Here is a 27929-nt window from a genome sequence, read left to right on the forward strand (position 1 = left end):
CACAGATCTGTAATATTAACTGATAAAAATGAACACTGGGGCACAAAAAAGAAATCTGTGTTCAGCAATTATCTGGAATCTGTAGGAACTGAAGGTACTGTCACCAAAAATAGACCATCAAGCCTTGGAAACTAAATTCTGTATTCTTTAAATCATTTGGAGCAACAGAATCTCTCAAAAGCAAATGTATATTAGAATTACAAATCTTAAATATTTCAATAAATATAAGAGTTCAAATATGTACACATGCAACTCCCCCTCTAGACATAAATTCTTCTCATCATAATTGTTCCCTTTACTATTTGACATATGGTGCTGAAACAATAAGGCAAACAATCAATTATTACAAGACAATCACACACCTGGGAGAATTCAAGGCACAGAATGTAACCAGGTAGTCACAGCCAAAAGGGTATGATATTTTTTCAGTTATATGTAATTTCTTTAAATTTTACTACTGAAATAAATAACTTTCAGTGTGAATAGAGCTGCCAGTTAATGTCACAATATTTCACCTGCAAGAATCACAGAGACTAATGCACTTCTATGAAAACCTTAAAAGCTATTATAATTAGAAGGCTGATTCAGTCTAACATTTATAATCTGCATCTGACAGTCTCCCTGAAGTCATAACATTTGCAGTGCCTCTCCCCAGCAGCAGCAGAACTAGAGCAGTGGGTATGAAGTGGCCAAGATTTATGTATTTTCCTTTTTGATAAAGAGTGGGAGGAAAATTGCAGAGTTAATTTGCATCCATGCCCAAGTTTTACTCTATTTTTCCAGTAACATTAAGGGAAATTTTCCTGTCACTGAATATAAATGTTGAATATTAAATTCTGTCATAAAGTAGACCTTGAGTAGAAAAGAAGGAAAAATGTTGTGATACTGTTATATTTATAATTTTTAGAAAAATATATACTTTATGTACTGTATAGTGAAATATCTTTCACTTTTAATTAATAATAGTTTATATTACTATTGGTGAAACTGAATGTTGAGATGAAGGTAAAGTACATAAAAGGTAGGGTGCTACAGAGAGCTTCATAGAGCACAGCAGAGGCTACCAAGAAACAGGGACTGGCTGATATGGTTCCAACTAAGCTAGAAATAGTGGCAAGGGCAAGCTAATCTAGGTGCTATTGGACCCAAGATACAAGACATGTAAAGCTGAACATCTCAGAACGGAAGATGAGGTTCACACATTTTAGGTTCTGGGCTGTACTCTCAAGTGAAGGATGGTAAATGAGACTCTGGAGTCATAATAAGTAAGGAATCTTACTCTCTTCATTTAATTCTGCAAATAAAGGCTTTGGATGCAGAAATACAACAAATATCAAGTAGGTTTGGATGATTCATCTCTGTGGATGACATTAATGGGTTCATTACTGAAATTTTCTGTATAATCTCTGAAAGTTTCTGTATATTCTCTGAAATTTTCTGTATATTCTAGCACTCACATTTAGAAAAAAATTTGAAAAAAGGATTTGATGTCTGGAAAGCATGCCCTACTATACTTGAAAATATAACAAAAGTAGGCCCAAGAGACATTTAAGTGTCTGTTGTATTGTCTACAGCTGTAAGAAGAGCTGATATTTATTAAGATGGCAGGAAAAGTGGTTGGAAGATGAAGCTACACAATTCTGAGTAGAAATAAAAGGTTCATTTTTCAACAGAAGAGTATTAAACCAGTGAACTTAGGGATACTTGGGGTCTCCATCTTTTGCCATCTACAGTCAAGAAGGAATACATTTCCAACATTTACTATGTCAACAAAGAAGTTCTGAGTTCATACGGGAGGTTCTCCAACCTGTGTTTTGCATAAGAGTAAATAGAGAATATGACTACAGAGGCTAAAACAGTAATAGAAACCGTTGAATCTTTAACTGATCTGAAGACACTAATTGCAAGAATTTTATGTGATGCTAACAAGGGCACTGCTGTGTCAAGAAACTGAAAGTTAATACACAAAGCTTAATTTTCTTGGGTAAGCATTTGGTATGCAAATCAGCAATTTATTTTCTCTTACTCAGTCTGACAACTCAGGAAATATTTGAACTTGAATTTTTCACCCCTGCATATTATCAGCCTGAAACTCTGTAGTCATTGGAAGAGTATGTGGATGTTTTTCAATATTACGTCTCTATGGATAGAACATTCTCCCGACCATACAGGAGATCAGTTCCATGGGCTGATACACACAGAGAACAGCCTTGTGATGTCCAGCTCCAGGAGCAAGGAGAGAGAGCAGACTTTACAGTTTCCAACATATGAATCCTACTCACGAACCTACGTGGATTGTAAAAGACAATAAGAGGTGTCACAAACTGTTCATAAACAAGAAACTGTTCGTAAAGAGGATGTCTCAAACAACTCGAGTGGGACGTCCTGTGGGGGAGAAGCAGTGCAAGCTCTGTGGAGGTGGGGCGGTGGGCCGTTTCTCTTCTCCCTCCCTCCTGTTGCCCAGAGACAGAACTTGCCTAACTGAGCAGGTACACACCAGAGAAAATGAGAACCTTCAGGAACAACCTACTGCGCATGCATAAGAAAGACTACATAAAGGCAATACTCCACGTGTGTCTTTGTCGACCCACCACCTACGAATCATGCTGGTTACTCTTTGACAATGTGGGATCCAAGGGTGGTGATTTTCCCTTTTCCTATCCCCTCCTCCTGTCTTTTTCCTCTTTTTGCTTGCTCTCTCTTTCTTACACATATTTGTGTATATAAGTTTTGTAGGAGTTCGATCGCAATTGGTTGATCATTGACAGGTCTCATCAGCAAAGTGCCTTTATTCATTCTCCAGATGGTTATCAGTTGATTGTTGCCAAATTGTGTCCATTCACTTACTAAAGTGGTCAGTTAATAAAGTCACCAGCACAATTGTTCCTCTGAGTCATTGTGGTGACTTGGCCCACCCTGCGGCTCTGCCAAGCAGAGACCGGCTCTTCCACCCTCATGCAGGCTCTCGGGGAATTCAAAAGACTCACTCCCCTCGTAACCCAGTCCTCAGGGTGTTCTCAAATACAGAGCAGATGTCAGTTTGCCTCTATTTTTCTAAAATAATTGCAATAGATTGTAGAAATTATAAAATTCTACATAATTTTATCAGACATACAAGGCTCCAGAAAAGGTAATTGATGCTATATTCCATATGAAAAATTTCAAAAACCTGAGCTATTTTTCAAGAGAATCAACTTTCCATACAACAGAAAGAAACTGGCAAAATCCTATACGAAAATTAAGGTTTTGCATAAGGGGACATCTTTACCTTTTTCATACTCATTTACATAAAGAACAAAGAGCAGACATTTCACCTATTACTCTTTAATAGGCTTGAAGACTGGAGGCTTTACGACATTACCAAAGCAACTGTGTTCCAGGTGTTCTGGAAATGAATTATTTGAGAAGCATTATGTACAAAGAGGAGTTGCAAAGACAAAGCAAAACAAAACAAAAAAAACCCAACAACAAGAAGGTGAAGACAAAAGAATGTCACTGTAAAATAGATTTTAAAATAATTAATTAGGGGGAAAATTGCAAAAACTGGGTAAGAGGAAGATTAGTGAATTAAGAAAAAAAGATGGGAGGGCAAAAAACTGTTATTTGTATATAAGATAAAAAGAGCAACTGCTTAGTTTCTCTTTGGTCTTCCTACTGGCATAAACCACTGTCTTCCTCTTTAACACTTGAAAATGAATAGCTTTCATTTTGAAGAAACTATTGACCCAGTGTCTTGGTGAGAAATACAGGCTAAAAATGCTGGAAGAAAAACCTGAACGGAGTTTAAACATGTTCCACAAATTCATAGAAAAACGAAAATGGAAACCATCCTGTGAACTGCCACATGGGCTGATATGAAGATTTGCTGCAAATTAATTTATTGAAACTGTTTCTGGAAAGCAAGTACCAAGACTTCACCTACAGAAGTCACCTGCACTGCTGCCTAATTTGGGGTGGCTGGGGCAGGACCTCGCCTGCTGAGGCCTGTCCCACCACCCAAACGTCTTTTTGGGGGTGTCCTGCCCCAGCCACCTCAGGCTTAAGCCCTCACAGCCCCCAGCTCCAGAGAGCTGCCAGCACCATGACAGTGGTCTCAAAGCATGGGCTTGAACCTGAGATTTAAGAAAATGTGTTTTCCCTTATGTTTGACTCAAACCAAGAGCAAGCACATAGATATTGTTCCTCAGGAGAGTCAAGTTTATGTAACAAGGCAGTAACTTACCTCTGTATGTCAGACATTTAGCTTTTGAAAAAGTTAACTTATTTTTCTCCTGGCAATGACCATGCAATATCCCAGAACTCCCCTAAGAAATTTCATGGAGTGGTTGGCCAGTTGTGGAATACAGATCATGGGACAGGATATACCCACATAATTTGTCTTCACTAGACAAGGAAACTGGATTGATTTATCTCTTGATCATATTAGGAAGACAAAACTATTGGACCATGATAGGTCACTGAGTCCCTGCTATTTCAAACCAACATGACTTATTCTTTTGCACAAGCTATTTGTTCTTCTGTATACATCTGGGAAATTACTACTCCAAAGTGACACAAATCCTAGTAATATTTTTAATAACTCAGCAATGATCTCTGTCTAAATCCATTCCCAATCTCTTATCTCCCTCTCCCAAAATGAGATTGATCAAAAGAGCTGTTTTAGCCATGCTGACAATCATTTTCTGATGTTTTAGTTGCCACCTTATGAACACCCACTGCATGGTGGTTTTTGAGAAGCAAGTGCAGCAGTAGTGTACTGCTACCCTGGTTGTAGGCACTGGCCTGGCAGTAGAAGAGCGAGGACATGGGAGTGGGGAGAGCATGAGGTGCGTACCCAGGCTACAGGCCAGGCTTGCTCATTGGAAGAGCCCATCTGCTGTTCCCAGCAATCTTCAGTTCTAAGCCACTGCTGGCTAAGCCTTTGCTGAAGCACGTGAAAAATGAGACTAATCAGCTCACCAAGGCTCTGCAGTACAAAGACACAGACAATCTTAAAGCTTTTAAATACATATTTATTTTTTGTTTTCTCTGACATTATTGCAATCAGGAAAGAGAAAGAGTGCTTTGCTGATAATAATCTGAAAGCTCTGCTTGTAACCAATGCAAAATTACTGATGCAGGTAAGGCAGATGACTAGTTTAGTACAAATGCAGAAAATTAGTCTGTGTTCATCATGTCTTTAATGGGACTGAACATTTCCGTTTCACTGATTTTTGTCCTTCATTCTGCACAGTTGTCATTACAACATTTCAAAAAGTCCTCAACTTGCGTGTTTTGCTCAAATGATGTGTAGGCTTCGGTTAGAATCCACCCAGAGCTACTGCAAGAATATAGCACCTATTCGTGTGCTTGGGACCCAAATGAGAGAAATAGAAAGAAACTAATTTTCAATAGAATGTTTGATTTCTGCATTTTGGTGGTCCTTTGTTGAAAGTAAAAGTAGAGAGGGTCTGAGAGCATGCATCTGCAGAAAGACAAATTTTATTATTTGTTCTGCTCTGCTAGCAAGACAAATTACTTCATCTGCAGATCCATGAAGTTAGTTAATGAAGGGTTTTGGAATTAAGATATAAAGCTTAGTCTTTCAGCTCTGGTTCAGGGAATCCATTTACTAAAGTCAAAAGGAGTTTTGATATAATAAATTCTGATGGTAAAGAGAGTCATTAGAGGATCACCTCCTTCAAGCTCAGGAGTGGTGCATCCCGACAAAGAGGAAGTCAGGTAAAAATGCCAGGAAGCCTGCATGGATGAACATGTTGCTCCTGCACAAATTCAAGCACAAAAAGGAAGTCTACAGAGGGTGGAGGCAAGGACAGGTAGATTGGGAGAAATACAGAGAATCTGTCCGAGCAGCCAGGAGTCAGGTTAGGAGGGCCAGAGCCCTGCTAGAATTAAATCTAACCAGGGGCATTAAGGGCAACAAGAAAAGCTTCTGTAGGTATGTCAGAGAAAAAAAGGAAGACTAGGGAAAATGTGAGCCGTCTCTGTAAGGAAATGGGAAAATTGGTCATCCAGGATATGGAGAAAGATGAGGTACTCGATGACTTTTTTTCCTCAGTCTTCACCAGCAAGTACTCCAGCCACACCACCCAAGATGCAGAAGGTAAAGGTGGGGACTGGGACAATGAAGAGCTACCCACTGTAGGAGAAGACCAGGTCCAAGACCATCTAAGGAACCTGAAGGTGCACAAGTCCATGGGACCTGATGAGATGCTGTTTTGCTGATTAAGGATACCAAGTAAACTGGGACACCAGAGTGAAAAGAGTAGGAATATTTTACTGGTGATAACCAAATAATGTAACAGCATAATACAGAAAACATGCAGTAAGAAAAGGCAGAATAATGCACTTAAAGCAACAAACAGGAAAATACAGGGTAATGCATCAAATCATTACTACACGAGAGAGAGAATAGTGATTAAGAGAAATACATCACCACTTGCATATATTATCATCATCATCCAGATCCGCAGTCGCTGGGGAGCCCCGGTTACAGCGAGGATTTGGAGAGCCTGTCCCGGCAAGTGGGAAATCCTACGCGGTGCATCCACCCGTAGGTGAGGCATCCAAAGTCGCTGCAAACAGGCCCAGCCTTATACACCAGAGATCGACAAGCCAGAATAGCTGGCACCTTTGTTTTGAGTGGAAAATTTCTGGTTTTGTTCTCCTGTTGGATTCCACCCAAAGCTTGGCCAGGGCTCGGGGAGGAGGGGGAGAACCAAGGGAGTTTCTAACAAGGCCAAATACTTGGGTTCTCAGCCTTGAACAAGGCTGCGAAAGGAAAGTTGGATACATTCTCTCCTCACTACTGATTATATTTTGTCTTTCACTAGCGAGTTTACATATTTTATTAATGACTACATGCTAAGTTAGCAGCTTCAGCTTGGGGCCTGTTGTTCAGGCTGCAATATTTCAATGCTTTAGCCTTTTTACACCAGCATAAGTGGTTTGTTATAACTTAGTACAATACCTACTAGCACAATGGTTATCAGTTATATAATATACAGGATTCATCTATAGGTCAGCTCTGGCTTGGGCCTGTTGTCCAAGCCTTAGCACATCAGATGCATCCACAGATCCTGAGGGAACTGGCAGATGAAGAGGCTAAGCCACTCTCCATCATGTTTGAGAAGTTGTGGCAGTCTGATGAAGTTCCCATTGGCTGGAAAAGGGGAAACATAATCCCCATTTTTAAAAAGGGAAAAAAGGAAGAACCAGGGAACTACAGGCCAGTCAGTCTCACCTCTGTGCCTGGCAAGATCATGGAGGGGATCCTCCTGGAAACTGTGCTAGGGCAGATGGACAATAAGGAGGTCATTGGTGACAGAGAGCATAGCTTCACTAAGAGCAAATTGTGCCTGACAAATTTGGTGGCCTTCAATGACAGGGTTACTGTTGTTGGTGGAGAAGGGAAGAATAATTGACATCATCTACCTGGACATGTGCAAAGCATTTAACACTGTTCCACACAACATCCTTGACTCTAAATTGGAGAGACATGGGTTTGATGGATGGACCACTCAGTGGATAAGGAATTGGCTGGATTGTTGCACTCAAAGAGTTGTGGTCAACGACTCAATGTCCGAGTAGAGAGTGGTGATGAGTGGCGTTCCTCAGGGGTCGGTATTGGGGCTGGCACTTTTTAATATCCTTGTCGGTTATATGGACATTGGGATTGAGTACACCCTCAGCGAGTTCTCCAACAACACCCAGCTGTGTGACATGCTGGAGGGCAGGGATGCCATCCAGAGGGGCCTTGAGAGGCTGGAGAGGTGGGCCTGTGCAAACCTCATTAAGTTCAACATGACCAAGCACAAGGTCCTGCACATGGGTCAGGGCAATCCCAAGCACAGATACAGGCTGAGTGAAGAGTGCATTGAGAGCAGACCTGCAGAGAGGAGTTGGAGGTACTGGTGGATGAAAAACTGACTATGAGCCAGCAATGTGCTCTAGCAGCCCAGAAAGCCAAGTGTATCCTGGACTGCATCAAGAGAAGTGTGGCCAGCAGGTTGAGGAAGGTGATTTTCCACTTCTGCTCCACTCTTGTGAGACTCCACCTGGAGTACTGTGTTCAGTGTTGAGGCCCCCAGTGTAAGAAGGACATAGACCTGCTATGAGGGCTAGAGCACCTCCCTTATGAGGACAGGCTGAGAGAGTTGGGGTTGTTCATCCTGGAGAAGAGAAGGCTCCAGGGAGACCTTATAGTGGCCTTCCAGTACTTAAACGGGTCCTACAGGAAAGAGGAGGAGGGACTCTTTATCAGGGAGTGTAGTGATAGGATGAGGGGTAGTGGTTTTAAACTGAAAGAGGGTAGATTTAGAGTAGATGTAAGGAAGAAATTCATTATTATAAGGATGGTGAGGCACTGGAACAGGTTGCCCAGAAGGGTTGTGGCTGCCCCCTCCCAGGAAGTGTTCAAGGCCAGGTTGGACGGGGCTTTGAGCAGCCTGGTCTAGTGGAAGGTGTCCCTGCCCATGGCAGCGGGGGTTGGAACTAGGGGATCTTTAAAGTCACTTCCAACTCAAACCATTCTATGATTCTGTGATTTCCTGAGCTTTATTTGGATGCTAATCCTGAGAGAGAACATCCAAGATCAGAAGTTCCCCAGAGAGGAGCTGCAAGAGTTAGAATCAACTCGGTTAGCTCATCCTGGGGCTGGAAGCTGAAAGAAGATGGTAATGGTGCATGAGGTTATCTCAGAGAACAGTCCTCAGAATGGACTACCCCAAATCAAATCAAACAAAGGTCCATCATGTTAAACAGAGCACATATTAATTAATTTAATGAATGAACAGAGCTCAGATTCTTTTAATGAACCTGGTTCAGCTGCTACTTGACTGCAAATTGTATCTTTCTGGAAACATAAACTACTTGTGTTTAGCCTTCTTATTTTCAAATCTCATGCAGGCTGACTTAATATTACTTCTTCAAAAAAAAAAACTTGAAACTGGGAGGATTTTGCATGTACATTATTTATTTTGTAGAAAAAGATATTTTGCAGTATCATAACACCTGGATTTAGGAAATAGAAATTTGTTTCTTAATAAGAAAATTTTTCATTGTTTGTTCAATATCTTCACTTCTTTTAGACTGCTTTTAAAGTCATTTACTAAGGAAAGATTGTATTTTCTCTGTGTTATAGTGATCAAAATTCTTTTGCTGCTGTTGTCTCTCAGCAGATGCTCTTCTGCTTGTATCTCTGTTACTGAAAAGAAAACTGAGTTGCTTGCCTCTTCTATGTTGACATAAAGGCCTTGGGTATTCATGTAACATGTTTTACTTTCTGTGTGTGCAAAATTGGATGAAATGTGTCTGTCCTAATGCTAACAGAAACAAGAAAGAGGTGACATTGTTTTTCAATAATTAATCTGTTATCCAGCTTTTATATCCATCCAAAGAGAAAGAAGTACACTTGAAAAATGTGCATTTCTGTGTCTGAGCTAGCTTGTGGTAATAGCAAGGGTATGAGAAGAGGAAACTGCTTCAGGGAGGAGCACAGACTCCTGCAGAGTGTTTGGAAGGGAGTCAATAAGATGTAAAAAGAAGAATTATGTTCAGGAGGGAGAGTATATAGTGTATGAACAAATATACATAAGCATCTGAAATACAGGGTGTTTTCCTCAGTGTGTCATAAACATTGTTAAAGCCTGTAATCTTACAAGTGTCCATTTGTATCTAATGGGCAGCCATGCCCTACAGTTTTATATTACCTTACATCACTGTAAATATGCTTTATATTACTTTCTTGTTGTTTTCTTTGGTCATTCTCTTTCCTAATGCCCAACAATCTGAACATGATTCAAGTGTTTGGTCTGTGCATGAAGCTGAGATTGTCATGTCCCCACCATTAATGTTCAGTGTTCTTTGGTCTTCATGACTCATTAGTTTGGACTGTTTTAAGGGGATACAGGACCAACATTTTTCGTGCTGAAAAGGCACATATGCCATTGTACCTGGAACTGCAGATGGGAGGATTTTAGGGCACAAGGATCCCCTGCCAGTTTTGTGTTTCTGCAAAGAACAGAAGTCCTATACTTAGCAGTAAAAAGACTAGAGCTTGCTGAAAAAATAAAAGTGTGATTTAACCCAAATAATCTTTGATAAATGGCTTTAAACCCATTCATTTTCTGACTTACATGGAAGCATTTCACAATAGATTTATCATAACGTTTAGCTCAGTTTAGTTCAGTAACTATAGCTTTCAAGTGAGAAAACATGCTTTTGAGAAATGAAAGCTGCCACAGATGATTTTAAGAATAATATTCATCAATAAAATTCTAAAAAGGATTAGAATTTAAAATTTCAGCTATATTTTCACCATAAGTTTCATCTGGGAACAGAAAAAAGAAAATAATTTGAATCAGAACCTTTTCGTGCCAAATTTTTCTGCCTGCTCTGAAAACGGTGCCTGTGCTGGCACCTCAAGCCCACTGGTAGGTTAGAAATGAGAAAGCAAGGCTGGAAAGCAAAACCAGCAGCTGCTCTGTAATTTCAGTACAGACAGCACTGGGACAACAAGCAAAACCAGTCATAGAATTAATGCAGGTTTTTATCTCATCTGCATGATGTCCTATGCAACCCACAGCAAATTCAGTGTAAACACTTAGCTTAGGACTGAAAATGTATTTTCCTGGGACTAAATCGGGGAGTGGATTCAGGAAAAACTAGAGTCTCATTACTTGTCTGAGCTTGGTTTTGGCTCTCAAATAAGAAGTGAAAGAAATGTTTGGGGTTTATTCGTAAGTGGAAATGTTTCACAGCAATGGTTTTAAGCAAACCCCAGTCAAGTACAGTGATTCCAGGTAAGCCTACATGGCAGCCAGCAACAGAGGCAACAACTTTGTACAAGTTACAGCTCTCAACCTGAATGTTGCTCTGTTATAAGTGCCTTAGTTTCAATTGACTTCTATCACTTTGCGTCACGGTGGACATGACATGGCAGCCAGGCACCACTTTGCAGCTGGGATGACAGGAGATGTCTTCGTAAACCAGTGAAAAGACAATTCTTTTGAGACTTGATCAGCAGTCACTGAGTGGGCATGTTATAAGAATTATTTTAAAACTTTAGAAATTGCTACATAGCTGTATGGTAACCCAGTAAATACATCCAATCTAGATTTTTAGTGCATCTGGCAGTAAATAGCAAAGGCAGAAATGTTGATTATATGGATGAAAAATCAAAGCTTATAATAAAATAAAGTTCATCTGGGTCGATTTCTATTAGAAGTCATAGCAAAGAAGTGATAAATGGAAGAAATTATATGTGATTTATAATTATGCTGAAATAAGAATTCTCCCACTGTCCACTGCTTCTACGGCATCTAACCATTTCAGAGATGGTCCAAATGTTCCAGGCCAGTCCTGCAGTGATACAAATATAAAAGGGACCTGCTGGCATTCAAAAGTCCTAGGTAGAGCCTGTATCTGCCCTGCCATGGAGTTTCAACTCTGTCTGTAATTTTCATGGTTTGCTAAGCACCAAATGTGTGTACTGTCAAAGACAGCTGTTAAGATAATACCTTTACAAATGAATGCAGATTCACGGTGAAACCTTAAAAATGTAATGATATCTTTTGTTAAAGGGTGATTTAATGATCATTTTTCAGAGATGATTATGATCTGCTTCATGAACGACATGTCAGTGTGCTGAGTGACTTAGAGACTAATTATTCATACTCTAACTTTGTCAGTATGAAAAAACAAAAGCTTCCTTCTTATTAATAAATTACTAAATAGTAATTCTCAGATTCTAACTAAAATAATGTGCACATTATGTGGGGTTTTTAATGCAGGAAACTTGAAAAATTGTAACATTTCATTAAAACTTCTATTGCTGTTTAGAATGTCAATGTTTTAATGGAACTTGTCATCATAAACAATTTTTTTTTCATAAATTTGTAAAATTAACATCTTGGTTCTGCCCTGCTCTTTTTGTGAAGTTTTTGAGGAGCCTTCACATAAATGTGTATATCATTCAAGTTAGCTTTTGAATAACTGAAGAATTTGCAGAAATGGTCCATTGTTTTTCCAAATGTTCTTTCAATCTGTTTCCAAAGGATCCTTTTCAAATTGGTCAGACAGAAGCATCATGTGAGCTATCAAATTAAGAGTACCATACGTAGCCAACAAAAGTCACTTTCTTTTAAATGTATTTATTCACAATGTATACTTAAAAGATACTTGACCAAGACTCTTGATTTGACTTTTACTTTCTCAAAATTTATCACACAGATACAAAGTCCACATCTTCCAGAAGCATGACAAACACTTCAGATTTTAGGTGCAATTGAAAGGTGATTAAGTCAAGCCTTTTGCAGCAAATGCAGAAAGTAAGCTCTGAAGAGAAAGACCCTCTTTGGGTAACTTAGCAGCTTTCCCTCAAAGAGCAAGGCACCTGGCAATGTATATGTATGTTTTAGTCTATTGCTAATGTATTAGATGATTGTAAAAGGAAGGGGGTGCTCTGATAATAACTAGATCCTGAGGAGTTAGAGTAATTCATTAATCATGTGCATACTGAGCGGCTTTCATAATTTTTGCTTTGTTAGTAAACATAACTGCAAATAAGTCACAAATGTTGGCTGTAGTCTTTTAGCTATTATTTACATGTAGGCTCAAATATTTCTCACTACTTTGGCCTCCTTAAAAACCCCATAAAAAAAACAGGATCAGAAACTATTGAGATTGATTCAGTTGCAATAAAGAACAAAACAGCACCAGGTTTACTCAGAAAAATTTAATATTGCCTTGATACTTAGTAGGAACTTGCAAGCAAGTTCTTGGGGCAGTGCTGACGTGGAAGTCCTGGACACAACTTAGACGATCAATGTGATCAAGTTGATGTCACTTTATTAAAGGATACACAGCAATTTATACACTATCACAAGCTTCACGTGCCGCTATCTTATTGTTAATAGGCTAAAGCTCCTTGTTCATGTGCCCTTTTGCCCTCTATGATTGGTCCCGGTGTGGTGTCCACGCGCTGCTCTCCCACTAGGTAGGCCTCCTGTTTTCGACAGTTCAACTTCTTTATCTTTTGGCCAGGAATGTAGTTTCTCAAGCTATCTCGGCCTTGCTTATGTCCTTGAACACAGCTGCAGCTTGTTGTTACAGTGAGGCCCCTCGGTCTGGATCACTCATAATATGTCCGTTGTTTCCCAGCCATTCCACAGGGCAGGCCTGAATGTTTAAAAGGCATGTGAAAAAGAGGAGAAGGAAAATAATCAGGATACACAGGCTAGGTCAAAAATAACTGAAGTCCAAAGACAGACTGTAAAGGTCAACATTTATTAATGAATGCTTAACTCTCTTTTTAATGTGTTCTGTTCAATGTCTTCCACATCTGGAAATCTGTAATTTTCAGAGTTATCCTAAATAATAGAATACTATTTCTGGAGGTCATGACTTCTTTCCCTTTTCAGAGTAGCATGATCATGACAAAGATTTGTTATTCTGAAACATGTGAGAACTTCAGAACCTTCCTTTTTTTCATGAGGAACTCCCATCTGCATCTTACAATTGATTTAGCTGTTTCACAGACCAGTGTCCTCGTATGGGCATAACTGGGCTCCAGCAATTTGCACATTAAAAGCAGGCACCAACCATTTGGACATGTCTCTTACAAAAGTAAAGCTTATATATATTGACCTTTTTTTTCCAGAAACAGAGACATTCTTGCACTCTATAATGATGTTTCTTTGTATACTTGAATGAAATTTACTGTCTGAATAAATGTTCCCTTCACACCTCTTAAGTTGATTTTAACCACCCCTTTCATGCAGGCAAACCACAAAGGCTGAATAATGGCAATAACGAGTGATGTAAAAAGGATTTACAGTATATATTTTGAAATGCAAGACATTGTCTCATTCATCACAAAATCACAGAACTGTTGAGGTTGGAAGGGACCTTTGAAAGTCATCTGGTCTTACACCCCTGCTCAAGCAGGGCCACCAAGAGCCGCTTGCCCAAGACCATCTCCAGATGGCTTTCGAATATCTCCAAGGATGGAGACTCCACAACGTCTCTGTGCAACCTGTGCCAGTGCTCTGTCATTCTGACAGTAAAAAATATTTCCTGATGTTCAGAAAGAACCTCCTGTGTTTCAGCTTGTGCCCCTCACTTCTTCTTCTGTCACTGAGGATCACTGAAAAGAGCCTGGCTCCATCCTCTCTGCACCCTCTGTTTGGATATTTGCACACACTGATAAGACTCCCTCAGCCTTCTCTTGTCCAGGCTGAACAGTCCAGCCCAGCTCTTTCAGCCTTTCCTCATAGGAGAGATGCTCCAGTCCCTTAACCATCTTTGTGGCCCTTTGTTGGACTCTCTCCAGCTGCTTGATGTCGCTTTTGTACTGGGGACCCCAGAACTGGCACACTGATACTACTGAAACATGAACTAGACTCACTATCAAAGAAAGGTTTTCTAAAAAGAAAATAATTTCCCTTTTTTTGGCTGAAAATTTTCAGTTTTTACAGAAAGCCTTAACCATTAAGGGCTCTGATTTGGTATACAGTAATTCCCAGTAGGTCTTCCCCATTCTCAGGGCACCTGAGCTTCCCCAGAACACTAGACTGAAAGGGATTCAGTACTATTTCTTTATACAACTGTAATGCATTTCTATAGCAGCCACTAAGAGAGAAGTTGTCTACAAGCACAGAATGGAAGGAGGACTCTTGCTGAAGCACTGTTAGAGGACACTAAGTGGTGTTATGCACAGCTCCTTGATTTTAGAAACAATATCTTCAGACATGATTATTTTACCTTGGGAAGAACTTGGAAGCTAACTGATTGAAAGAAAGAACAGGAAACACAGGTCCAAAGGATGTACTGCTTTCCATTATAAGGGATGCATGTGCTTACAGAACAGCAGGACACTTCCACAGTTTTTTTTTTTAAATATGTCATGTGCTGCCTGTAGCCACAGGATGGAGCATGTCGATTTGCCAGTGCTTTTGGGCTTCTCAGAGAGCAGTCTGTTTATATATCAGACAACAAGGCAGAGAACTACAAGCAGAGAGGGTGTTTGTGTGCTGTGTGTGACTGGCATGCGCACAAGGAGTCTAAAGGTTAAACTGAAAACCAGAGAAATGTCACTCTGGACAAATATTAGCCCATGGCACCGCACTCTATAGAAGAGCCCATCAACTCAAATAAAGTGATAATGAAATATACATATATCCCATAAGCTATAAGCTTGAGGAAGAAAAAAAAAAAAAAAAAAAAAAAGATCTGATTCTGCAGATATTTGGGAATGGTAAATGAAGGCAGAGAGTGTTGTCAGGGCTGACCAGCCCTCATGAACCACACCCCCCCAAATCTTCACATGGTCAAGAGCACCAAATCACAAACCAGAAACTCTGGGGAGCCAAGAGGAGGAGAAGCTCTGGAAATGACAAGGGAGGACAACTGTTTTCTTGCTGAAAGCAGAAAGGCATTGAAAAATGCCTGCCACTGCTGGGCTGAACAGCTTCCTCCCACAGTGATGAAGCTGGGTTACCCAAAGTCCTCCCCAGCCACACAGCCTGCCTCTTGCTACAGGCCCTGTAGGGGGACAGTCCTCAAGAGGTGCATATGGCTGCAACCTTCATCTTTCCTAGGAGGAGAAGGACAGAAAACAGCAATTTCCTGTCAAGGTTAATTTAAAAGACAACTTTTGAGAGGAATGAGACATGGAAACTGCCACTTTCAAAAACAAACTTGAAACACTGGATGTAATTAGAAGTGTGTGGCATTTGTTTGTAGCTGATGGTTAATTGTTCATCAGAATGCTTATATTTGACATCATATTTGGCTTGTACTTTTGGCACTTTCAGGTAAGCACAATATGTCTGAAAATTTACCAGATTCTAGCACATATCAATAGCTCAAAACCACCATATATTTTGCTCCAAATAAGCTCTTAGGCATGACTTGTTTTAAAGGCTTAGCCATGTCTACAGAGTCTGATGCAAAAGTTTTTCTGTTCTTATTAATTTGCCCATGAGAGGCTTGATGTAGAAGCTGGATTTGTATGAAACAACCTTATCTACAGGGACAACAGTATGTAGTCACTTCTACTTGAGAAACAGAGATGATGTCCAGCAAGAAGCCTTCCTTCTTCATCCTGACCACACAGAAGACAAAATCTGAACACCTTCAGTAGAGGATGGTCTTACAGATTTGTTGATCAGCCACTGTTGTTTCATGAAATCATAATGGAAAACAAGTCAGAAAGGAAACATACATTAAAAATTCAATAATCAAAAATTTAGGATAATTCAGCAAAAATAGCAAAGCTATAAATTCATACAGGACTTTGGAAATATTCCTGAAATTTAGGGATCCTATATGTACTCAGGTATCTTTTAAATATAACTCAGAATTGTGTGTTTGTAATTTCTGAACAGCCTTGCATCTAAAGAAAGGAGGTTTCCTCACTATCCAGATCTAGATGTTCCTGTCACCGAAGGTCCCGTGAATTTTCCCAGACAAGCAAACAACGGCATTTGGCCAGCGATTTGTCTGTTCAGGGGACTTTAGAAACTAGCAGTGTGGGATGCACATCTTTAAGCAATCAGAAGGTGGCACCTTATTAACGCTGCTGCGGCAGTGCTGTGCTGGGTTTGTGTGGCGGCCGTGCAGAGCAGCTCAGCGCTGCAGCTGGGCGCTAGCTGGCACCAGAGAGGGCAGGCAGGCAGATGTGGGCTGCTGCTGCCATAAACAAGGGAAAAAGAAGAGTGCTCTGAAGGGCGGACAAAAACTTCTGATGGTGTGACAGACCTACCAACACCAGGCACAGATACTCTTTGGAGGCATATAAAACACATGATGTGTTTACTTGTAATCCGAATGCACAGAAATGCATTAGGTATCAATAATAATAACAACAATAATAATAATAGGGGGAAGAAGAAGAAGAAATAATGCTCTTTTACTGAGAAGAGTTTTGAGACTTTAAACTATCTTCAATTGCTAAATCCATTCACATTTATCTTGAATGTCAGGTTTAATTCCAGTCTTTCACAAGTATGCAGGGATTAGGTTTTGAAATACAGAGTACAAACATCAGCCTTCAAGTTTTGAAAAAAAAAAAAAAAGTGAGGATAGTTTCAGACTTTTTTTATGATGGCCAGAACCTTTCCAAAACATACCACCCATGCCACCAAGATGTGATAATTAGCTCTGTATCTCTTTTGAACAACGACCATGACAGTGCAGACACTTCTTAATGCAACAAGGCTTGTCCTACCTCTTGTTTTAGGAGCAGAGGGAGCTACTCAAAAGCTTTTGCATTAATTGAACACACCAGGTTTAGTAAAAAAAAAAAAAAAGTTGTAAACATTTGAAAATGTGCATTATGTTAATGTAGACTTGTGCATATTGTTCTTGTCTGGCTGAAAAAGTAAGAAGGAGGATTGCACCTTTTCAGAGCCTCTGGCATGAGGCAATCAGAAAATTGTGATGTTAGAAAAAGACTCATTTTACTCTGAGTTGTAAAAATTCAGAGAGTGAACAGAACAGAATTCCTACAGGCTCCTCAGCTCAGTGCAAGACACATTGCAGAAGTGGTTAAACGTGCTTTACAAATCAGAAGCTTAATTCAAGTTGCTTCCAAGATCAAATGGGAGCATGCAAAACAGGAGAAAAACTGGATAAATACCACTTTTACCACACGAACTGGATATTGTCCCTGCCTGAACTGCTAGCTGCAAACTCTGAGACACTAAGGTACATTCAAATTCAGACACCATGTATACTGAGCATCAAGTCCTGTTTACACTGCAAGTGTTCGTGTATTTCATAAATTACTAACCAAGGTATTATACATTATTCTATTCCTTTTCCAAAAAAGGGAATATAAAAAAATTCAACACAGAAGTTTGAATGTCATAAAAAAAACCTGACAAAACGCTGGGACTATGATTTTTTTCCTTTAGATTTTTGTCTCCAGCAGTAATTCTTCTGCATGGACCACTAGCACAAACCTACCCCCTCTCTCTTGGCCTTCGTGGTGTAAACACTAACATCCATCAACACCTAGAGAGACAGATTCTGATTCTGCCTATTTTGTTGTCCCGAGTGGACTTGCTGGTAAGCCTTGGAGAGGAAAGTTAGAATAAAGAACATAAAAGCAACCATAAAGACACCATACTGGGGTTCATTTAGCAATCTCTTTTTAACTGTTAGCATGAGGAGTCCCAGAAGCAACTTGCTCCCTGCTAGCTCACCTGATGCCTCATCATTCCCATTCTGCCAGGGAGCAAGTGATCCCCATCCACCCTCTCCTTCCTGCTTTTGCCTTTGTGGGGCTCTCTTGGTCTCTCATTTTCCTGACTCAAGTCACAGCTTGTGCGGATTCTCTTCTATGCCTTTGTTCCTCAAAAGCTGGTCACTCCTGGTTCTGTACCTGCTGTCCTGCTGGAGCCAGCTTCCACAGAGTGTACCTTGCTCCAAAGACTCCTGTGTGCTGAAATGACCATTTCCAAGTTGTTTTTTGGGGCACAAGTTAAAGCTTTAGCTAGCAGCCGAGCTGGTCACTCCTTGGTCCTGTGCCAGGCACGACACTGCTTGACAGCACATATCTTTGGATTTGTTTTTCCAATAAGAAAGGGGGATAAGTGACAGCTGGGCATTTAAGCAGGCTCTGATTTTACTTAGAATAAATTTTAAATTACATAACCCCACAGACTCCCTGAAGAATGACTGGTATAAATCATTTGATGCAGAGGACCATTTAGTGGTGACTGTTTAAAACCACATGCCACCAATACTGTATGATCATTGAGGGCCACTTTTAATTATTGGGATTTTTTAATAACAATGTTGAAGAATCACTTCTGCACTAAAGCCACTCCAGATAATTAGTTGCTGAGTAAGACAAATGACTCTTAGTGAATACATATAAATTATAACTGAGGGAAAAGCCAAGACAGAAAATGCCCATTTTCTGGTTCAACATGCTTGTTTTAATTTTAATGCTTTAAAAACATATTATTAACTAATGTAACTAAAGTTTCAACAGTGGTCAACTCCTACATTTTATTAGCTTAGTCTAAATAACCTTAAATATGCCTTTAAACAGGGTGTGGGTAGCTTATGGTAATAATTAACATAATAACTCCATTTGGCACTTTTTAATGGAGCTGTTGTACTGCACATGCTGCTTCTGTAGGAGCTGAAGTACAGCAAATCATACTGAGTTATTATTTCATTAACTGAAGTTTTGGCAATGCTTTAAATGAAAAGGCACAAGCATCATGCTGTTAATCTTTACTTATATATGGTCTTTTCTGCTAAATTATATTAATATTAAAAAAATAACTAAACAATCCAGTTCCAATCTTAGCCAGGGAGCGATTATGTCTGAAAGAACCTTTTCAGAATTATTGCTATGATCCTGATTCCACAGCAGTGCAGTTGGGCACCTAAAGATCACCTATGTTTATCATTTAAGACTCCATATGTAGCCAAGGAGAAAGAGAAGCACATCCAAGGGCAATTCATCCTATTTGCCTTCTGGTAGTATGAATCACTCAGGAAAAACATCTCTTTCTCTTTCATTTACTCTTGTTGGAAGCTTAAGCTTTGGGTCATGAAAGCTGAGAGAATTCCCAGCCACACATCAACTTGTTGTTGAAGGCCCTACTGTCAGCTGGAACAAACTGGCTCATCTCCCTTGACACAGTGGAGGACCCGACATCACTTCTCTGCAGGATATTATTGTTGCACACACTTGATTAAAAAATGCTGAGTTCCTATTTAGAGGATATGTATTCCTTACTGCGTGTCTTTCACCACACAGTTAATTTGTGGAAGTAAAGATTATACTGGTATAGAATTTACTCCAGGGACATAAATTCTTCAGTCTTGCTCAATCAGTATCTGTTGAAAATTCATTATTAGTTGTGTAGTATGTATTTGCTTTAGAAACACTAAAATCTGAAGAAAGTCATTGTCCTAGTTTGTTCTGACTAACATAAAATAGGATAAATGTGTGAAACACACATAATACAAGTCTCTCATAGTAAAAATCACTTTTATCTGTCTTTTTCTGCTAATTTGGTAGTACTGCTCCTAAGTCTGTATGTATTTCAGAGACTGTCAAAGCAGCAGTCTGTTTTGTGAAAGGCTGATCAGGCGGATAACACTGACACCAAAACTAGTGGCACCCTTAAAAGGCCAAGTCGTCTGCTTTGGCTGATTTTTGCTATTCCAGCAGCAGAGGACAGCAAGGGAATAGCCCTGAGGGGGTCATCCAAGCTAAAGGGCTACCTTCTGTTATCCAGGGCTGCTGTGGGGCTTCAATAACTTCTTCATACATGAGGAGAGTCTGGTGTCATGTTATGCTATAGCAAGTCCCAGCTTCAGAGAAGCTAGGAACTGTTGTGACAGAGTCCTACTTTATCCCTGAGGCGACATTCCTCACTAATTCTTCTTGACTTGAATGCAACCTCTAAGCCTGTTAAGACTCTAGCACAGTAAGTAAATTTTAATTAGGAAGTCAAGGTGCCTTGGCATGAATAGAACATGGGGAGCGAGTAAAGGCTCATCTCATCTTTATATTCTTCCCAAATCTGTAGGACATGGTGGGGGTAAAACTGCACACAATATCCATTCCAGATGCCTTGTTAGAGCAGGGGTTACCCAAAACTTCAGATCTCTTATCCCTATTATTGACAATAGCTGGTATTCATTGCAGGACATTCATTTATGTATTTCTCTTTCCAATAATGTAGTTGTGGTTTTATATAATATTATCCTCTAAATTAAAGCCACAAAAATAAAAAGACCTTTTCATATTATATTAAGTCCTGTGAAAAACAGGTTTAGATGGACATTTGACCACAATAATTACCTTACTAATTATTTTAATTAAGTCAGTTGTCTGCAAGATTTTATTTCTGCTAATGGATACTGACTCTCATCCCATTCATGTCCACTGAGACATATTAGGAATATTTTTTTAGCATTTATCTGCTAGTATGGAGTGAAGCAATTTAAAATTAGTGGATATTCAAAATGCATGAGTTAAACTTGGCCTTCATTTTGGTTGGAAAGGTTTCAACATTAGGTTTAAAACTGAATTACTTCAACTGCTTGAAAGATGTCATCAGAAGACAAACTTTCTGAGTCTGATTGAGAAAACTATTTAAGCATTTGGGTGTCTAATCTTAAGCCCATATTAATCATTTGGCATTGGTAATACTGAATCACATTCTGAAGTGCATTACTAGATCAGGGCCTTACAGTAATGTAATCTTGACAGATTTTACAACATATTTGTAACTTGTCCTAGCCCTGCAACTAGTCTCTCTATATCAACCTAGTTGAGTCATGCACGCCACTGACAATCTGCATGAGAGAAAGCCGAGCCGTGTCTCATGCCAGTGGTGGGTTTGACTGCCAGCCATTGCAGAGTGGCACTCCAGCTGCAATCCAGTTTTCTTTTTTTTCTTAAATAATTTTCATCCCCAACACATGGTCGTGTCAGATGGTTGTGCTGGGTTGGATGCTCCCCGGCTAAGCAGTGGTGGTTCATTAGCTAACTCTTGGCACATCAGTGGAGCTCTTCTGCTAGCAGATAAAGACGATTGAATGGCACTCCTTGAACTTCAGTTGACATGGCATTTCTGGCTTATGTTGCCACTGTTTGCTACTGACCTGGAAGCATCCAGGTTCTCACATGCAGTGCAGAGCACCAAAAGGGGAAACTCTCTGCCACATCTGATTTGTCTTATGGTTATCTGAGTAGAAGCTAAGCTAGGCTTATATAGGACAGCTAACAGCAAATGGCAGACTGGGCATGAAAAAGAAATCTGTATGAACAAAAATATATGTGTCTGATATTACTGATATACATATTAATCCTGATTTTTTATTTATTCATTGTCAGAGTTTACATTTTTATTTGCCACAGTACCTCATCATTTACCTTTCTATCTTCTTTGGTAATATAAACAATTAAAATTGATGTTCCTAATGATAACAAAATAAATACAAAGCCACTTGCATAAGTGTAAATAAATAAAACATCCTGGCAGACTATTTTTTATAGTAATTGATAACTAAAAGAGAAAAATGTAAAACAAGAAAAGAGCACAAGCAATATATTTAGTGAAAATCTTTTTATAGCATATGGTTTCCATGGAAATATTGCAACAAACAGGGAGGCAAGCTTGAACATTCCCAGCTCCAGTCTCCACTTCAGGGTCTGCTGTTTGTACTGCTCATATGCTAGGTATGTACTATGTGCACTGCAATGAAGCTCCCAAAGGCCTCATAAACAGTGGAAAAAATAGTCCTTCATGTGAAGGACACCTCTCCTGAAAAAACAAACAAACAAACAAAAAAAAACAAATGACAAAAAAAACCCCAAATTTCTTTTCCCCCCTTTCTCTTGTCTTTTATGTATTTTTACAGGCAACTGAAATTAAGAGGTGGTAGAAGCTTCTTTGCACCAACAAAATTTGAAAAGCAGCTCTTACCTTGGAGACAGTGAGGTCAGTCCCCATCAGAAATTTATAAACATCTCTAAAATCTGTATTTCTGTCTTCATGGTGACATACAAGAAAACATAGCACAGCCATAGCTTACTCCTGCCTTATAAAGGTAACTTCAAACTTCATAAAAGCCTGTTACAACAGGTAACAATTTTTCCAAAATATGTTTTCCATGTATACACAATTTGTTAGTGCATCAGAGAGTTCCCCTGCATTCATGTGTCTGATCAGTAGCCCTCAGCAGGATTTTTGCTAGTTATCCCCAAGCTTGCAGAAACACCCTTGAATCATGAGAAGGGACCCTTCAAAGAAGATTAAAAGATCAATTACAAGGTAGTAGCCCTTTCTTCCATGTTTTCCCATATGTAACAACTAAATATGTTACCATGGATAACCTATACTGTGTTTATTTTGGTTAGTTCTACTTTTTATAAATTTCTGTTGGGTTCTTTGGCACATACACATATGTATACGCATACACACGCTAAGAAAATTGCTAGAAAATAATATGGAAATACATATTAAAAAATTTTATGTTGAGGTCCTCCCCAGCCAAAACCCATGAGTACTGCCCCTGTGCAGAAACAGTTGCTCAGAGTTAAAGAGGAGAATGCCTCCCTGCCAGAAATATCACTGCTTCCGGAGCCAATGCTGAACTGCACTCTCTGTATCACACTGTGAGTAACTAGTGTTAGGGATGACTCAAGTAAAAGTCCCCCTCGCAACTCGTTTGTGCTTCCCTACCTAACAGGGTTCCTTCATCTTGCACTCTTGTTATTTTTGAAATTTCATTTTGAAGACTCTACTTTTGAGGGGGAGCCTTTTTTTTCATTTCAGAGTGTAACTCAGAAAGCCAATGCTCAGTGCTGAATCACCCTTGATGTTTACTAAAATTCACTCTCTCCTCAGATAAAATAAGGGTGAAGAAGCACTGTGAATTTAATCTCTTTGACAGATCTGGAGTTTGTTAATTTGCTGTTTCCTTTGGAAATGATACACCCAGATGATTCTGTGATGTGCACATTAATAAAATAAATTCCCAGGGATGCCTAACAACCTTGCTCTGTCCCATAGCGTAAGATAGGTCTTAGTTTGGAATTTGATAGTGTTCAGAAATAACTGATGTTATCAACACCAGCAAAATGCTATTCTAATATTTCTAAAACTCTTCATGCCAGCTTCTCCTCTGAGGAAACACACAGTTTATTCAAATTTGTTTGAGGCAGCAATTTAATCAAGCAATCATACTCCTATTTTATTTTTTGCTCCAAAAAATCTTGACATTCAAAGGAGCCACCAAATCCCTTTACCTCTTTGACATGGCAATATAGCCATGCAAGCAAGTACACTGGCATTCATAGTTCACCTCTTGATGTTTTAAATGACACTTTTCTTACAGGAAGCTGTAGGCTATGACTCTCAGCAGAACGCTGCAGACCAAAAGTTACTTATAAAGTTATTTCTTTCATACCAGTTCTGAATGTGGTATTTTGTCCTTTTATCTCTCTCATTATAGAAATATGCTGTGGCTTCTCTCCAAAGGTGCAGCAGATTGCCAGACACACAAAAGATGTGGCTTCTTTTCCTGGGTATTGCAGTAGGTGTTAAATTTTCAGTGTGGCATTTAAAATCTTCTATCGTTAGACCAAATGACTTTGATTCTCAAAGTCCTCTTCAAAGAATGAAAAGCATGATTTTGCAGTTAATAGAAAAGTAATTTTTATTTCCTAAGAATATTACAGAAGGTACATGCTCAGCCCTATCAGAGAAAGCCACAAAAAAAGGTATGTTTTCTTGTGTTTGTCCTCATGATTGACTTTACAGTGACTTTCAGCCTTGTCTTCAGGGCTAGTCTTTCATGTGGATGCAATATTTCACCTCTGGTTCAGCCCTGGACATCACCCACCATAGTACCTTTAGGAAAGATCTGAAGCATCTATCCATCCAAATTATTTCGGTTAGGCAATCAAATGAAATTCAAATGAATTTGGGTTACAACATTAGGGTTGCTCACTGCTGAATACATGAAGTCAATATAACTCAAGACAATTCTTTGGTATTTTTAAAAAAGCCTAGGAGAAGTTATTAACTTAATACAGTGAAAAATCCACTCACCTCTTTAAAAAGATTTCAATTCCTTTTTCAACACAACATTTTAACTTTGGCTTTTTGAATAATTCTCAGTGATATGATTCTACTATGAAACATATAATTTTTATTTGGGGGCTTTCTGGTCTTTATATAGAAGATGTAAAAGAACAAAGATTGCAGAAACCTAGGGTAAACTCATTACCACTAAACCCATCCTTGCTGCCCTCTGCTCATCAATCACCTCCCCCCGTAGCTCACTTAAGTTCCAAAGCTTTGACCAATTTGTTATTATATTTAAAATATAAAGCTCTTTCCTTCATTTCTCATGAAAAGTGCTGATGTTTCCCTGAACATTACAGAGTCAAGACGTAAGAGAATAATGTTCTATTTTGAACCAGTGATTCCTTTTATAAGTTTTTTTAAGTATCTGAATTTAAAAACTGATATCTCATAGAACTGTGAAATCTCAAATGACACCTTTAAACTATTGGGGAAGTGATTTTCTTAGCTTCCCAATGAGACCCATCAATCACTTTTGTCCAGCAAAGTACTAAGATGAAAGAGACTGAATACTTTGCTTAATTTAGTATATAGCAAGTTCCTTTAGGTTATTTTTAAGAAATCTTTATGGCTGTCTTTGCAGAACTAAACGTGGTAATGAAGGCATTCAGTTGTACAGCTGAGAAAAAATAAAAAAATACTTCAAATAATTTTAGAAGCAGATTTGCAGAACTGTGTTCCTATGGCATATGTCATGCTGTGAATGTAAGAGGATCAGAATTAGTCTAAAGATTTTTGAAAATCACCTGCAGGAAGTCTTTGGGACTTAAATGCTGCTGATGAATGTGAGCCACCAAAAGTTCAGCTAATAAAAGAGAGACCACTTGGTATCTCCTTCTGTTACTCTAGGACAGAGTGCATATGGTTATATACAGAGATGCAGATCACAATTTAGAGGTATGATAACAAGCCTCTGAACACAGACAGACCTTTCTCAGAAATTATCAAAACCTTCTAAGATAAATCACTATAAATATATATAACAAACATGGCATTTTATAACTTCAAATCATTTCCTTTGAATTAAACATGACTAAATGTCAAATGAAAGTAGATTCTTTGGAGAAGAACCAGTAATTTTTTATTTATGTATAACAAGGACATTTATCATTTTTTGTATAAAATCTTGTGAGAATTACTGATTCTGAAAACCAGAAATGTGGAGACACCTGTCCATTTCATGAAAATAACAAAAACACAGCTTGTGTTTTTCATTACCACTCTCCCAGGCTTGGCCTACTTGAAGCAGGCAGCTCAAAACCAACCTGGTGAAGACTGTTTTGGTCCATTATTTTTTTAACTGCAACAAACTATACGGAGGGAGGAAGCTGGAAAAGTATGGGAGGAACAGAAACCAGTCTGTTAAATGCAAACTATATTTTCAACAATTCTGTAAATAATTCTCCAAGACAGATGAATTTCAAACACATGGAAACCGTCCTAGTGATAACAGATGTTACCAGGCCCCGGGAACAGCTGACGGATGGGAAAGTGGTCACTGGTGGGAAGAGGAAAGCAGGGGGGAGAAAGAAAAGGAGATTTCTTTTAAGTAATGGTAGCATTACTCCTCTGAGGCAAATTCGGATATTAAAGTATCAGTGAGACAGATATGTTGGTTTACCAAGTGCAGGGTCACTACAGCACAGCCACGTGGGTTGGAATGTGGAGTTACAGAAATAAAGGCTCTTGGGTGCATTGCTGGCTTGCCTCACTCAGCCACAGGAATCCTCCTGCTTTTACACAAAGCAACACATGCTCTTGAACTGAGTAGCAATCTTGTAGATTTTGTCACGAATTTCACTGTTGGAAATTTATCAAAGTGAAGCCTTTGAATACACTTTGAATACACTACGCAAGCTGAAATCTAAAGAGACCTAGCAGACTTAAAGGCCCAGAAGTATTTACGACTATAAAGAAATGTTTTGGGGGTTTATTTTTCAGTACCAAGAAACAATTCCTATGTGTTATTGTCTTTGCCCTAAGCAGGGTTAAGCACCAAGAGGTGCCTTAGTCTCAGACTATGCTTGATTCAAGTCCTTATTTTCTTACTTATCTTACTATGTGTTTTTACCTGTAAGGAAAACATGGGCCATAACATCTCCAAAATACACCATTTGATAAAGCTACCTGAAGTCATTAGGTATGACTCTAATTCGAACTGCTTCCTGAGCAGGTGAAAACAGAATATGTATGTTTTTAGAGAGTCTTCACTCAATTTTATTTTTTTACAACTAGAAATGTGAACGGGATAGTGCATTTCTCATTTGCTGAGATTTGGAACTTATCTTTCAACTCTGCATTTTTATGTAAAAGTATTTCCACTGAAATTTATTTCCTTCTTCTCTAAATAAGTAAGCTCAAAACATATGCATATACATCTTTATTGAAAAGAAACCAATTTCATACAAATAAAGATTTCTTCATTCAGCATTATGCTGGCTGCAATTTTTGCATTAGACATCATCTAATTTTCATGACAGTGTCAAAACAAAACCAGGAAAGTTTTGTACACAGATTTGCCTATTATTCACACTGCCTCAGCTTCCTTTGCAAATGGGGATAATTCTTGCCTGGTTGACATGTGGATTAACTAGTTAAAATCAGAGCAGTGTATTTGTCTGTAAATTCATAACAGCAACCACAGGACAACGCTTCAGCAGCCAGGAGAAGCAGTGATGAAGAAATAGTATCTTTTATGAGATTCACCTTGTACAGGACTAGGAAGCAGATGAGATTCCAATGTGCAGACCCTTTCATATGTGTGTGACCTTAGCTCAGCTTTAGCAATCAGGGTGGGAGGTGAAGATACAGCTGAACCCAGAAAAAGCAGATTTTTTTTAAACAAACTGTTCCTCAGAGAACATCCAACATGTCCTATCCTGCTGAATATATGACTGAAAGGACTTCTCATCCTGGGCCTGTTAGGGATCATTGTTCAGGATCCTGTCTTTAGTAGAAGAAAGTAACAGATGCTTTAGAAAAAAGTATAAAAGGTTGTGTAATAGAAAGTTAAACACAAAGCTCCTCTTTTATTTGACATAACCATTCTTTTCTCTTTTTGTACAACCTATACCTGACTATATTAAACTGTTTTACACCTATGTGTCAGTTAATGAGATGGGAGGAGTCTAAGGTAGTCAGTGTGACGAACTGCTCTGTACCTCAATGAAACATTAACCTTTAGTGATGCCTTCTCAATTCCCGGTGTCAATGCATTTGATACACCATAGGTTATAGATTCTAACAGACAGCCTCATGCTTTGCCCACTGAGGAAAACTAACTTCGTCACTATAAAC

General features: G+C 39.0%; 1 long non-coding RNA gene across 1 annotated transcript in view; it reads right to left on the reverse strand.

The window, feature by feature from the left end:
• Nucleotides 1-12832: 12832 nt before the first annotated feature.
• The window catches only part of LOC141943728 (uncharacterized), a 39600-nt gene continuing 24503 nt past the window's right edge, over nucleotides 12833-27929 (reverse strand). Inside the window, exon 2 of the long non-coding RNA XR_012629041.1 lies at nucleotides 12833-13179. This is a non-coding gene — a long non-coding RNA (uncharacterized LOC141943728). The remainder of the gene's footprint in view (nucleotides 13180-27929) is intronic.

Source organism: Strix uralensis, chromosome 5 (assembly GCF_047716275.1).
Source record: "Strix uralensis isolate ZFMK-TIS-50842 chromosome 5, bStrUra1, whole genome shotgun sequence".
NCBI classification, from domain to species: Eukaryota; Metazoa; Chordata; class Aves; order Strigiformes; family Strigidae; genus Strix; species Strix uralensis.